Here is a 14,360-nt window from a genome sequence, read left to right as displayed (position 1 = left end):
AGATTATTTGCTAATCTCTTAGAATGAATGAGAGATGAAGAAGAAAAGAAGGGAGAGGTAGCCAAAGGGTGGTGGCACCTTTGGGAGCAGCAGCTTGTGTGTTTTATTTTTTCATAACAACACTTATAGAGCTAGGTCACCACTTAAACCCTTGCCACATGTCAACCTTTGATTAGTTCTAGGTTTAATTGACCCAATCACATTGTGCCAAGTGTCAAACCTATATTTAATCTTAATTTTAATCACCTTACATGATTAAAAGACATTTGGCAAGCTTATGTCTAATGCCATGTGTCACCATCTCATGGTGCCACATGTCACCCTGCGAAATGACCAAAATGCCCTTGTGTCTTAATTTTGAGTTCTCAACCCAAAATAATTATTTCTCTTCTTCTAATCAATTTATATCAAATATAAATCAATTAATTAATCTTTATTAATTAATTTATCATTAATTAAATTCATATTTAAACACTTTAAATATAAATTTAACTTATAATATACATCCAATAATCTAGATTTGGTTTCAAGTCATGCTAGGGACTTTGCAATCTAATTACAAACCAAACCTATTTAATTAATCAATTAAACTCTTTGATTAATTAATTAAATCATATTTAATTAGGTGATAACTTGTGTATGTGTGTGACTTACTAGGCTCATCACTAATGGGCAATGAGACATGATATCAACTCTTAATATTATCAGAACTCTTTCTTACCATAAATGATTTCTCTAAATCATTTTATGCACCTCATAGACCATGGTTAACACCTAGCATAGCATGCCATGGCCACCCAATTAGTAATAAGGTTTACCTTAAATGAACCCATAATCATATGTTGCCATGCACTAGAATCTTTCTGTTGCAAAATCCCAACTCAAGCTGGAGTCATGGTTTATGTCAAACTCCATTTGTTATGAGTATTATGTTCTCTCTTAATTTTAGTTCTTGATTAAAAAGATTTTCCCATCAGAAACTCTTTTCTAATTAAATCTATCTGTCCTGACCAGGAACTTGAAACATCAAGAACAATTAAATGAACATAGGATTTTATCTCTATTTACTTAGAGGAACATATTCCATCTTGATCAACACCCACCTCCATATATAACTAGTATGAGCCAACACATGCCCATATACCCATACACAGTGCAAGTATGAAAGCAGTATCAAACTCAAACCACCTATATATAAGATAATTGTGCTATCTCAAGTCTAAAGATTATATGCACTGATATGATTTATGACAATGCATTGACAAGAGTAAACTCCAAGTGCTTGTCATAAGTGTCACTGGTTCGACCTACTTATCATGTATAAGTGCCTATCATGTTTGTTATATAGCATGAGACTCACCATTCCATCTTATTTATATCTCATATAAATAACTTCGGAACAAACATGAATGCAATCTTTCTGGATAGGTCATATCCTTATTATGAAGTATCCTCCATTGTGAACCTATTTATGATACTTTGTACTATAAATACTGTCACTCATATTTTTAACAACTTAAGAATAGAATTTCTAACAAAATATCAATGGACCTTTTCTATTATACATAAATATATTATGTAAACAGAAAAGTGAAAATGCCTTTTATTAATAAAATATGTACAAGATACATACTAAATGATATGCTATAGGGCATACTACTAACACTTGGAACCATCTTGGGATTCAAAACCCCTAGGTTGTTCCATGAAAATGTTTTCTTCAATGTCTCCATTGAGAAAAGCTATTTTGACATCCATTTGCCAAATCTCATAATCATTGTATGCAACTATTGCTAATAGAATTCTAATTGATTTAAGCATGGCAACAGGTGAGAAAGTCTCCTCATAGTCGATTCCTTGCCTTTAGCGAAACCATTTCACTACTAGCCTTGCCTTATAGGTCTTTACCTTTCCATCATAACCAATTTTCTTCTTGAAAACCCCTTTGTTCCCTATAGGTACAATACCTTCAGGTGGGTCAACAAGATCCCAAACTTGATTCTTATACATGGAATCAATCTCGGATTTCATAGCATCAATCCATTTTGAAGAGTCTATATTTGAAATAGCTTCTTCATAGATCTCCATGATCTACTTCTTCATGAGTAGACAACTCTTGTTCTTCTTCATGAAGGAAACCATATCTCACTAGTGGGTGAGATATCCTGGTTGTTATATGAGGAATAGTTGTAGATGTTTCATCAATGGGTGTAGGTTGACTGGATGGATTTATATCCATCTGATCTGTTGGTTGGTTAGAATTCTCCAATTCTAACTCTATTTTCCTTCCTTTGCTTCCTTCTTAAACAAATTGTTGTTCAAGAAATGTGACATATCTACTTATCACAACCTTTTGTGAAGTAGGCAAAGAAAAATAATATCCAAAACTATCTTTTGGATATCCAACAAATTGACCCTTTTCTGATCTGGTTTCCAATTTAACAGTGTTCAGCTTTTTGATATAAGCTGGATAACCCCAATTCTTAACATGCTTAAGACTTGGTTTTCTTCCATACCATATCTCATAAGGTGTGGAAAAAATTGATTTTGATGGAATCCTATTTAGAATATACAAAGCTGATTCTAATGCAAATCCCCAAAAGGAGATTGGCATATCAGTATAGCCCATCATATTACGTACCATATCCAATAGGGTATGATTTCTCCTTTCAGACACACCATTTTGTTGTGGCATTCCTGGAGGAGTCAGTTGGGAAACAATGCCGTGCTCTCTCAAGTATTCATTAAATTTAGTACTCAAATATTCACTTCATGATCTGATCGAAGAGCTTTAATACTCTTTCCTGTTTGATTTTCTACTTTAGATTTAAATTCTTTGAACTTTTCAAAGGATTCATGTTTGTATTTCATCAAATACAAATATCCAAACCTTGACTTATCATCAGTAAAGATAATAAAATAATGAAAATCGCCTCTAGCCATTTCCTTAAATGGACCACATACATCACTATGTATTAGCTCTACAATATTTTTAGCCCTTAGCCCTTGTCCAACAAAGGGTGATCTAGTCATTTTGCCCTAAAGGCAAGATTCACAAGTTGGAGTAGGCTCAGAGCCCAATGAGGAAAGAATTCCCATTTTCTCCAGTTTTGCAATCCTATCTTCTGTAATATGACATAACCTTAAGTGCCAGATATATTTTGAACTTGAGTTGGTTTTCACCATGGCATTGCATTTATTTAAAATCACTTGCATTCATTTTGTGTTTGTCATTATTATCCAAATAATAAAGACCATCATTCATATAACCCGAACCAACATATTTATTTCCAAAATAAATATTGCAAACATCATCTAGGAACTGAAATTCATAGCCATTTCTAGTCAAACTAGACATAGAAATGATGTTCTTAAAAGCATCAGGTACATATAAAATATTATCCAAACACAAAACATGACAAGACATGTAAAAAGATTTAGATCCTATCGCTAAAGCTTCAATAGTTGAGCCATTGCCAATCTGGAATCTAACATCTCGAGAATGTAAGCTGCTACTATTTGCTAGTTCCTGCATATCATTAAAAATGTGAGAATTGGCACCAGTATTTAAAACCCAAGCTGTAGATGAACTATGAGTATCATTAGAATCTAAATAACAAGATATGGACATACCTTCCGAAGGTCTATCCTTCTTGTCCTTTCGAGAAGCAAGATACTCTAGGCAGTTCCTTTTCCAGTGCCCATCCTTCTGGTAGTGGAAACACTTTCCTTTGCCTCCATCAGCTTTAGTCTTCTCTTTCTGTTTAGCTATTTTCTTGGAAGGACTAAGAATCTGAAGTTTCTTATTCTTATTTCCCTTCTTCTTGTTGGACTTTCCAGCAGAAGAAGATGCAATCAAAGCTACCTTTTTTCCTTTATTGCTCGGCATATTCTTTTGGGCAATAACCAGCATGTTAAGTAAACCAGCTAAGGTGCATTCCTGTTTACTCATATGGAAATTTGTCACAAAATTCCCAAAAGACTTAGGAAGAGACTGAAGGATCAAATCTGTCTGTAGTTGGAAATCCATGTTGAAGTCAAGATGTTCTAACTGCTTAATTAGCTGAATCATCTTATGGACATGATCCCTAACATTTTGTCCCTCAGACATCCTCCTGCAGAATAGCTGTCTAGATATCTCATACCTAGCATTCCTGCTGTGCTCACCATACAACTCTTGTAGGTGAAGAAGCATCTCACTCACACTTTGCATGTTCTCATGTTACTTCTGTAACTCATTACTCATAGAAGCAAGTATGTAACACTTAGCTCTCATATTATGCTCCTTCCACTTGTCCAAAGTTTCATGTTCCTCTTGTGTGGCCTCTGGAGGTAAGGGACCAGGAACATTTGAATCTAGAACATATCCTATACGTTCAAGGTTCAGGACAAGTTTCAAATTTCTTAGCCGATCATACAGATTAGGTCCTGTCAACCTATTGCAATCAAGTATGCTTGCAAGGATATTGGATGGTGGTGGTTGTTCTATGCTCATTATTATCAGAAAATTAATTGCAGAAAATAACCAGATTAATTAGTAAATGTATCATGTAATTAACCAAAATGATTATGGTCTTTTCATCAAATTAGTCTTCCCACTAACTTAGCGAATCCTACACATCCAAAGTAGAAAACGGAAATCCTAGTTGGATGGATTTCAAGTGGGTGATTGAATTTTTATAATTCTATTGATCATCCTCAGGTACATCCACTATTGGAATTACAATAAACTATAAGTGAGTAACTCCTTGCCCATCATATCTCATGTGAGGTTCAATCCTTTACCTAGCCCCTAATGCTCAAAATCTCAGGTACATCCGTTATTGACTTATCTTACATTAGTTAAGTTGATCTCATTGAGCCAGTAATTATGCAAATAATTTTAATGTCTTCAGGTATATCTAATATTGGCCACAAAACCATTTACATATTTACAACATCTAATAATTTACAATTATTCTCAAGAAAATCTCTTAAATTAATTGCATCTTATGTAACTATTTAAAATTTCTTAAAATAATTGCCCCAATGGAGGGCCCATGTTATAATTACTTTAATTATAGCATATCCAACTTAATCATTTGTTTGGAAGATTTTATGGTCATCCTAATTACTATTAAGGTCTCACTTTGCACATTATCCATTTAGCATGCATATATCACATACTGCATACATTCACATACATCTCATGCATTCATGGACAATAAATAAATATGGTATGATCATGGACTTTCTAAGGTATTCAATTCTGAGCCACTAAGAATTGAATCAGGGCATTCCTAGGTCCATTTCATTCATTCATATTACAAGAGTTGCTGAAGGAGTACATAATCAATACTTGATATTGAATTCCTCTCACCGGTCCCACCAATGCTCTTGACCTCCTTGAAATTCTTGCAATCCAATATTACATAGTAATCCTTGCATACCAAGGCGAATTTACAAGAACTAAATAAATGAAATTATAAGCCAAAAATTATTACAACCTTAATAATATATGCCCAAAATAAATTGAAATAAATTAATTAATTTACAATTCCAAAGAAACATAAAAGAAATAAATCCAATCACATTGGTCTTTCATAGTCCATGATCATCCATTATGCGTAACACTATTTAACAATTAAATAAAACATACATACTTAAATTAAATTGAATATCTCATATTCAACTTAAAAATCCAGATTTGAATATGATTCAAATAAATTTAAAAATTCAGATTTGAATCTCATTCAAACAAATTTAAAAATTCAGATTTGAATCACATTCAAATAATTTTTAAAAAATCAGAATTAAATCACATTCAAACAATTTTTAAAAATTCAGATCTAAATATTATTCAAATAACTTAAAAAAAAAATCAGATTTGAATATGATTCAAACAACTTTAAAAATTCAGTTTTGAATCACATTCAAACAACTTTTAAAATTCAGATTTGAATCACATTCAAACAATTTTTAAAATTCTAATTTGAATCAAAATTTAATTGTGTGATTAAAACTACTAATTAAACACTTTAATTAGTCATAGGATAGGCCTTAGATCATACAACAATTGCAAAATTAAAAAGCCAAACCTTTGCACCACTATGAAGCCAAACCATGCGCACCATGTTGGTGTTCTTCAAGCATGTCGCCACACATCCATTGCAAACAGCAATGGATAAACCATAGCATGATCAAAACACATAATTAAATCATATAATCAATAATCTAAATGGCAAATATAGTGGCTCTGATACCAATTGAAGGAGCAGAAGCATGAAAAATACAAGTTTATACCATTGAATTCAAAACTTTTCACCTAGGGTCACATACACCATGCAAGATTTATTTTTATCTATTTGATTTCAATGATAAACAACGTATTAAAACTCTTTTAATATGTTTTTGGATCTGTATTTGCCATTTAAGATTTTAGAATTAATCATATTAATTTTAGAACCCTATATTAAATCAAGAATAAATACATTAACCTCTTGATGCACTACAGTGTATTTGCGCCTTTAAGATGCATCTTCAGGACAATAGATGTTGTCCCTCTAGCTTGTCCACACCAAAAACACCTATGGCAGCCCTTGAACAGCTTCTAAAGCTTTTTCTATGAATTAGAAAATCAAGTTTTTCCTTTTAAGAGATTAAAGATGTAAACAGGACACTAGAAACAATTTCTAGTATTTTTAATTCAAGAGATTGTTTGCTAATCTCTTGGAATAAATGAGAGAAGTATATGAAGAGAAGGGAGAGCCTCAAGGTGGCGGCACAAATGAGAGCAGCAGCTGGTTGTGTTGTTTTCTTTTCATAACAACACTTATATAGCTAGGTCAACACATAAAACCCTTGCCACATGTCACCCTCTGATTAGTTCTAGGTTTAATTGACCCAATCACATTGTGCCAAGTGTCAAACCTATATTTAATCTTAATTTTAATCATCTTACATGATTAAAAAACATTTGACAAGCTTATGTGTAATGCCACGTGTCACCATCTTATGGTGCCACATGTCACCTTGTGAAATGACCAAAATGCCCCTGTGTCTTAATTTTGAGTTCTTAACCCAAAATAATTATTTCTTTTCTTCTAACCAATTTATATCAAATATAAATCAATTAATTAATCTTTATTAATTAATTTCTCATTAATTAAATTCATATTTAAACACTTTAAATATAAATTTAACTTATAATATGCATCCAATAATCTAGATTTGGATTCAAGTCATGCTAGGGACTTTGCAATCTAATTGCAAACCAAACCTATTTAATTAATCAATTAAACTCTTTAATTAATTAATTAAATCATATTTAGTTAGGTAATTACTTGTGTATGTGTGAGACTTAGCAGACTCATCACTAATTGGCAATGAGATATGATATCAACTCTTAATATCATCAGAACTCTTTCATACCATAAATGATTTCTCTAAACTATTTTATTCACCTCATAGACTAAGGTTAACACCTAGCATAGCATGCCATGGCCACCCAATTAGTAATAAGGTTTACCTTAAATGAACCTATAATCATATGTTACCAAGCACTAGAATCTTTCTATTACAAAATCCCAACTTAAGCTGGAGTCATGGTTTATGTCAACCTCCATTTGCTATGAATATTATGTTCTCTTTTAATTCTAATTCTTGATTAAAAGATTTTTCTCATCATAAACTCTTTTCTGATTAAATCTATCTGTCCTGGCCAGGAACTTGAAACATCAAGAACAATTAGATGAACATAGGATTTTATCTCTATTTACTTAGAGGAATAGATTCCATCTTGATCAACACCTACCTCCATATATAACTAGTAGGAGCCAACACATGCCTATATACCCATATACTGTACAAGTATAAAAGCAGTATCAAACTCAAACCACCTATATATAAGATAATTGTGCTATCTCAGGTCTATAGATTATATGCACTAATATGATTTATGACAATACATTGACAAGAGTAAACTCCAAGTGCTTGTCATAAGTGTCACTAGTTTTGCCTACTTATCATGTATAAGTGCCTATCATGTTTGTTATATGGCATGAGACTCACCATTCCATCTTATTTATATCTCATATAAATAACTTGGGAACAAACATAAATACAATCTTTCTGGATAAGTCATGTCCTCATTGTGAAGTATCCTCGATTGTGAACCTATTTATGATACTTTGTGCTAGAAATATTATCACTCTATCTTAACAACTTAAAAATAATATTTCTAACAAAATATCAATGGACCTTTTCTATTACACATAAATATATTATGTAAACGGAAAAGTGAAAATGTCTTTTATTAATAAAAGATGTACAAGATACATACTAAATGACATGCTATAGGGCATACTACTAACATAAGATAATATAGATCTATTTATGCTTCAATAAGGTTTCTAAAGTTTAATATCCCCTTTTTCATTTTCATAATTTAGTCCTATTTGGAGGTTCTTAGTTCATAAGGTTACAGTTATAATATACAATATACTAATATTCTAATAGCATTATTCATAACTTAATATTTTTATGAAAGATACATTTGCAACATTTATTTAAATTATATTTCTATTATTAATCTTTTTGTATCATTTAATTCAATACCTTCTAGGATATTTTAAATTATTTCATAATAATTAAAGTTCCCAATGTATTCAATAATAGATAACTTTTCTCTTTTTTTTTTTCTTTTTTTTTATCATCAGTCCAGTTCATTTCAATTCTTTCTAGCATTTTATCAATCATTTTCTTCGATGATTTTGAACCTCATTTTATTGAAATCATTCTTGTTCTTTATCTTGATATTTAATTTCCTTACTTCTTTTAATAATCAATTCAATTACATTTATACTTTTCTATGCCAAAGTAACCTATACAAATTGACTGAACTAGATAAACGGGTAAACTAGCATTAGGTACCAGGTACCTCAGGCTGTCACACCATCGGTCATAATGTGTCTCCTGGTGTGCAAACAGAATGGCTAAAAAGCCATAAAAGCAATAAGGCATAAAGCCAAGCATAACATCATAATCAGTATAGCCATAGGCTATCATATCACAGAATCGCATGGAGCCATATATCATATGCAGTACTGCTATCAGAACCCTATTGGCATGCCAATCAATCCAAACCAATCACATTATGCCTACTAGGGCATATTATAAAGTTATTTCTTTAATATTTATACTTAACATGTGAGGTTACTATTCATTTAGTCATTTAAGTCAAAATATTGACTTTCTCATATATAGTAGTTACATGAGTTTTAATTACATAGATTTACTACATTTTGGTTCCCAAAAGTGTTGGCATTAGTAGTCAATCCATACTTCTAACTAATGGAAAATAAATTAGAAATTTCAGTTTTGGGTGCTAGAGCTCACCATTCCATTAGGCTATTCTACAATGAGAATTTGGCCAAATGTTCTACATCAAAGTTATTCCTTATTATGCCTAGTTACATTTCACTTTTTGAATCACTCCATTTAGAGTTTGTTAGCTCATGTTATGGCCTAAATACCATAACTGGCCAGATTGCAATTTTTCCAGAATTTATGGGCAGAATCAATTTTGCAGTTTTGATGTCCTGACTTTGATGGATAATTTCATTTAGTTCTGGTCAAAATTTAGAGTTATGGTCTTCATGAAAGTTGTCCTAAATTGTCTAAGCTTTCCATTGATATCAAATTCAGGTCAAATGGTCATTTCTACACTGATTTATGATCAAATGAATAAATACTGTTCATTTGGTCATTTTCCAGGGATAGCATATTGGTCACCCGGATTAGGTCAATTTTTAAGGCCACTTAGGTTGGTTTTCTGAGCAGGGTTCCTTCACCAAAGTTGTGGCATTATGTATCTAGTTTCACCTCCAATTGTCCTTACACCAATTGGAGCTACACAAGTTCAGTTAAAGCTCTCCAAACACACTGGACTCTAGGAGTCCATACTATAGCACACAAGGCAGCCTACCATTTTCAACATTCAATGACTCAATTCACTTCATATTAAGTTTAAAACTTTCCAAATGGTCACTAATTGACCATTACTATGTTCATACACTATTGTATGAGCAAACCCTATTTTGGTTCAAACCCTAATTTGTTAAAATTATAAATCTCATGCAAGTTCATTCAATTTCAATTTTATTCATATATATACACTTTAAGTAACATAAGTATACATGTTTAATTTAATCAAATACTTCAAAACCTTAACCCTCTCTACGGGATCGAAATTTACACTTCCCCTTTAAACTTAGATTCCTTTCCTTTTTGATAAAGTTTTAACTTCCATCAGCTCATTTGCAAGATTCAAATAACAATTTTAAGGTTTCATGGCACATACCCAACCTCCATTCCCTTGGCACCATTCACTCAATTTCCTCATGTCACTAATTTCTGGACCAGAAATGGGCCTCCACCTTATTAATTTCTACATGTAACTTCATTAAATTAAAGCATTCTTAATCATTTTTCCTCTAAAATTTCCAGCTCATGCAATATATATGTTACTAGAATGAATAGAAGCATTCTTAATCATTTTTCCTCTAAAATTTCCAACTCATGCAATATATATGTTACTATAATGAATAATGCGCTCAATGCACAATCAGCATGCAGAAATAGGGTGCAAAAATAATCCCCATAATTTATAGAAATAAGACTTCAAGACCATATTTTTCAGAACTCAACTTTCATATGCCTAACTCAATCTCCAATTGGAATCACATCAAAATCAGATCGGAAATTGCAGAACTAATTAAAAAGGTGCAACCTGTCTAGAATCTAGTACATACAGGATAGTAGTAAGGAAATGTAAAAATATCACCCAGCAGCTACCACAATTAGCTCTTGGCCATAACTACAAGGTTTTATAGCGTTTAATAAGTGTTTCAAGGACTCAAGAATCACATCATTTCGAGTTTTGTGGCTCCAGTTATGATTTATTAAAGGTGGCTATCCTATTGCAGGAAATCAGTAGAACAGAGTCCACATCTGAGCAATAAAATGTTTTGTCCTCAAACCCTAAACTAACATTAGAATCATGTGACACCCCTTACCCGTTTACAGCATAGCCGAGTAAGATATGTCACACAGTGTACCGGAACACCATATTTTATTTCAATCATCATTTTTTTTAATTCTTTCTTAATTTATTTCTAATGGTTATGAAGTGCAATTTGTGAAATATAACTCATTTAAGTCATTTATTGAAATTATAAATTTATTTGAGGTTTCGAAAATTTTATAGAAAATCCGGCAGAGTATTAGCTAAAAGTGGAGAAAATAGTTCTTCGGAACCTGTGAAAAACATTTCTAATAATCATTTTCAATCATTCTCAAACTCTAATAACCATCAACATGGTCTCAACATTAGCAATTATTTCAATTTGTGAACATTAATCCACAATTTCATTCAAATTCAAAATCAATTAAAATTTCATGAAGATATTCTTAAATTATATTAATTAACAAAATTCTTCAAAATATGTACATCAATATATGATTACATAAATTTACTATTTACACGAGTTCATAATTTACAAATCACAAACTACTACCGATTACAAAATGCAAAAACATAATTTCAAAAGGGACCTAAAGGTCCTACCACTGATGCACTGTAGATGAGAGGTGACACGGACACTATGCAGAGCTGTAGAAGATCTCACCCAGTCTGTGATCTACTGGGCTCTCGGTCGGTCTCTCCAAAGCCTACGCGTGGCAAATAGCAACGCGCTAAGCAATAATGCTTAGTGGTGCCAATAATAAAGTAAAAAAGAAATAACAGAAAATAAATATGCAGTGCATGTCCTGATGTCTTATGCAAACAATTTTTCGATCATTATTAGTAATCTTATTTATTTTGTACTTGTTATATTCATAATTTCATTAAATTTATTCACTTTCATTTTTGGTTGCCCAATTAACCTATAATGGACGATTGGACTGGATGAATGGGTAAACTGGCACTGGGTATCAAGTACCTCGGGCTGTCACACCATCGGTCACATATGTATCTCTCGGTGTGCAATTGAGCAGCTAATAAGCTGTAATAACATTAGGCACAAGGCCAAGTATCAACATAATGTTAGAATGGCTAAAAGCCATAAAATCACAAAATGGCATAATGCCATGTCCAGTACTGCTAACTGAACCCTATTGGCATGCCAACCTATCCAAACCAATCTTGCTAGGTGTACTAGGGCATGTTATACTTTTAAATTTTATAATTCTTCAAATTTAAGTTTAGGTGTTACTATTCATTTCATTAGTCAACTAAAATGTTAACTTTTGCATTGACAATAGGTACATTGGTTCTCATACTTCCAACATACCACATTTTGCATTCTAAAATTGTTGGTATTGGTTGCCAATACCATTTCTAAGCTTAGTCTTAGTTATTCAAAATTTTCAGATTTTCAAGCCTTTTGTTTACTGTTCCATTGGTCATTTTTACAGTAGGAATTTGGCAAAATTGTCTTCATGAAAGTTATTCCTTATTTTGTCTAGTTACATTTCCTTTTTTGAATCACTCCATTTGAAGTTTTATAGCTCAAATTATGGCCTAAACACCATAACTGGCTGGATTGGACAGAATCCAAAATTCTGGGCAAAACTGGTTCTATCAGATTTGGTAACCTAAGTTTGGTTGGAAATTTGACTAGGTTATGGTCAGAATTTGGATTTGTGTTCTTCATAAAAGTTGTAGTTCTATGTCTCGCCTTTCGGCTGGTAAAATTTCAAGTCAATTGGACCTTTCTACACTGAGTTATGACCAAATGAATAAAAACTATTCATTTGGTCATTTTACCCAGGCAGAATGCAAGTCACCTGGATTAGGGTAATTTTTAGGTCAATTTAGTTTGGTTTTCTGGGCAGGATTTCTTCACTAAAGTGGTGCCATTATGTATCTAGTTTTATTTCCAATTGGCCTTGCACCAATTGAACCTACGCAATCCAAGTTATAGCTGCCCAAACCTACTGGACTCACATCTAGACCTGCAGGGCACTCAAGGCAGCCTATCCTTTCCAACATTCAATGACTCAATTCACTTCATATTATGTTTAAAACTTACCAAATGGTTGCTAATTGACCATTAAAATGTTCCTACACTATTATAGGAGCAAAACTCTAATTTGCTCAAAACCCTAAATTCTCACTTTCTCTACTCTTCCATTAACTTATAATTCAATGTACTAAATGTTAAGTTCATATCAAGGGCAGCTTATATACTCATTTAATCCAAAGAAATCATCAAAACTCTAATAAATCCATGGCTTCCAAAAATATAAAGTGAGTACATCAAAGGTTTTCATTTGAATTTCTTATAAATTTCAAATTAAATTAACTTTCTAGTCATGAATTTAAAGGGAGAGAAAGATGAAAGATGGACAATAACATTATTAAAGCTCCCACTTGAGCTTGTTAATCTTCAAGATTTCTCCCTCTAATGGGTACCTAAAGGTGATTTAGGGTGTGAGTATAAATTTTAGCGAAGTGAGGATGAGGTTTTATGGTGTAAAGAGTGAGGTTTTAGCAAGAAAAAGAGAAAGCTTTAATGGAGATAGTGAGGGAAATAGAGGCTGCCGGAAATTGAAGGAGATGAGCAGAATGTTCTTTCACTTTTTTTTTTGTGTCTAATTTTGTGATATTTATCCCTTTTAATTGGCTTGGTTAATTCCCATTGGTTAGGGTTTTAAATTTATTCATTTATGACATCATGATTATGTCATAAATGTGAGTTTTATTTTATTTTCATTTCTTTTCTTGTCTACCCCTTTTTAATTTAATTTTCATTAATGTTTATTCATATTTTGTGCCATAATAATTATTTACTTAACTGGACAAGTAGGCCAAAAATCATCTCTGAATACGAAATGACCATAATGCTCTCCATTTGGCTTAACAGACTAAAATTGTCTGTACCGATTGAAAAATTTTTCTAAGCATTTTCTTGGCATTCTAAAGCCATAGGAACCTCAATGACCCTTTTCTGGAGTCCCAAAAATTATTTTATGAATTTTTTCTCGGGTTTAGGGCTCCTAGTTGCGAGAACTGCAACTTCCCACTAAGTTACCTATCGCTAGGGCACCGGCTCATTTAACTTAGTTGTATTTTATTTCTAAAATTTTTCCTAAATTTTTCTTATTAATATTTGAGTTAATTATGGTTCCTCACTTTAGTTTAAATATTTTTCCGGATGTTCTAGCTGTCTAGACTGACACTAGTCACCAAAACATAAAAATGTACGGAGTTGCTACAGGGAGGCTATTACAAATCAGGTCTGACATAAAAGTACAAAGTTTTAGAACATTCCTTGAGGTTTCTTTTGACATAAAAAACACCCTGATCTAAGATCCCT

Source organism: Hevea brasiliensis, chromosome 12 (genome assembly GCF_030052815.1).
Source record: "Hevea brasiliensis isolate MT/VB/25A 57/8 chromosome 12, ASM3005281v1, whole genome shotgun sequence".
Classification (NCBI taxonomy): domain Eukaryota; kingdom Viridiplantae; phylum Streptophyta; class Magnoliopsida; order Malpighiales; family Euphorbiaceae; genus Hevea; species Hevea brasiliensis.
The sequence above is the reverse complement of the archived record's forward strand: the minus strand, read 5'-3'. Positions refer to the sequence as shown.